Source organism: Periplaneta americana, chromosome 11, assembly GCF_040183065.1.
Source record: "Periplaneta americana isolate PAMFEO1 chromosome 11, P.americana_PAMFEO1_priV1, whole genome shotgun sequence".
In the NCBI taxonomy this organism is placed as follows: Eukaryota; Metazoa; Arthropoda; class Insecta; order Blattodea; family Blattidae; genus Periplaneta; species Periplaneta americana.
In genome coordinates this window covers 42,512,329-42,513,424 of record NC_091127.1, presented here as the reverse complement: position 1 = coordinate 42,513,424, position 1,096 = coordinate 42,512,329, and the positions used below count along the sequence as shown (strand labels likewise).

The following is a 1,096-nucleotide window of genomic DNA, read 5'->3' as shown; positions in this document are numbered from 1 at the left end:
TGTGTCATGAATAACAAATGTAAAAATTATATACGAGTAATTCTACTGCAGTATTAAAATCTCGTAAATGTGCATTCATAATTAAAAAGTGGTGCATTCAGACAATTTTAGAATCACATTGTCCTAGAAATTACAGGTATTAACAATTTTCCATCGTAATTAGGAGTGTGATTTTTTTGGTATTAGCGGTAGGCTATATGCGAAATGTGTCAAAAACTTAATTTTATGTATTATAAAAGCAAATTCCTTAATCAAAGTCTAAAATTAAGTGAAATATATCCGCGAATTTTCACGAATTTACTTCAAACTCGCGATATTTAGAAAAAAAAAAATATGTATAAACATGCACTGCTAGCTATACGAATTTTGAGGAGAAAAATTCGCTCCGGCGCCGGGGATCGAACCCGGGTCCTTGGTTCTACGTACCAAGCGCTCTGACCACTGAGCTACGCCGGAGCGAATTTTTTTCCTCAAATATTAATTGTCACTGTAACAGATATTATTCTGTTGGACCAAAAATAATAACATCTTGAGAAAATCCGTATAGCTAGCAGTGCATGTTTCTGTACAGATTGCAGTGCACTTTACTGCGGAATCCCGGCCATTAGTCACTTAGCTGAGTGCGCTCCTTGTATAATGGCAATTGACTTGAAATATAAACGTCAACGTATATGCCCAACTTGGAGTCAGGCCACAAAAGGGAAACAACAGTATAGGAGGAGAGTTCGGTCCGGTGCTATGGATTGAATTCGGCGTAGCTCAGTGGTCAGAGCGCTTGGTGCGTAGAACCAAGGACCCGGGTTCGATCCCCGGCGCCGGAGCGAATTTTTGTCCTCAAAACATGTTTTATGGAGAATTCGCATGAAAAATCGCTCTTTCTTTCAAGTAAAACGTGACATTTTTCTTAGTTATAAAATATACATGAACATTTCTACTTATTTCACCGTTCAGCATTACATCCGTGTGGCATTCGACAACGATGTACGCACCAGTGGCGGCTGATTGACTGAGGCAAGTGAGTTTTTATATAATGTATTAGTTATTTGAATGAAGCATCGTTGTAGAAGAATTTTAAAACTTTGTGATGTATATAGAC

The 1,096-nt window shown here is 37.9% G+C and overlaps 1 non-coding gene across 1 annotated transcript; it reads right to left on the bottom strand.

Annotated features, from left to right (window-relative positions):
- Positions 1–383: 383 nt before the first annotated feature.
- Positions 384–456, bottom strand: TRNAY-GUA (transfer RNA tyrosine (anticodon GUA)). The gene has a single exon. It is a non-coding gene; the product is annotated as a tRNA-Tyr (tRNA).
- Between the last annotated feature and the right edge of the window lie 640 nt (positions 457–1,096).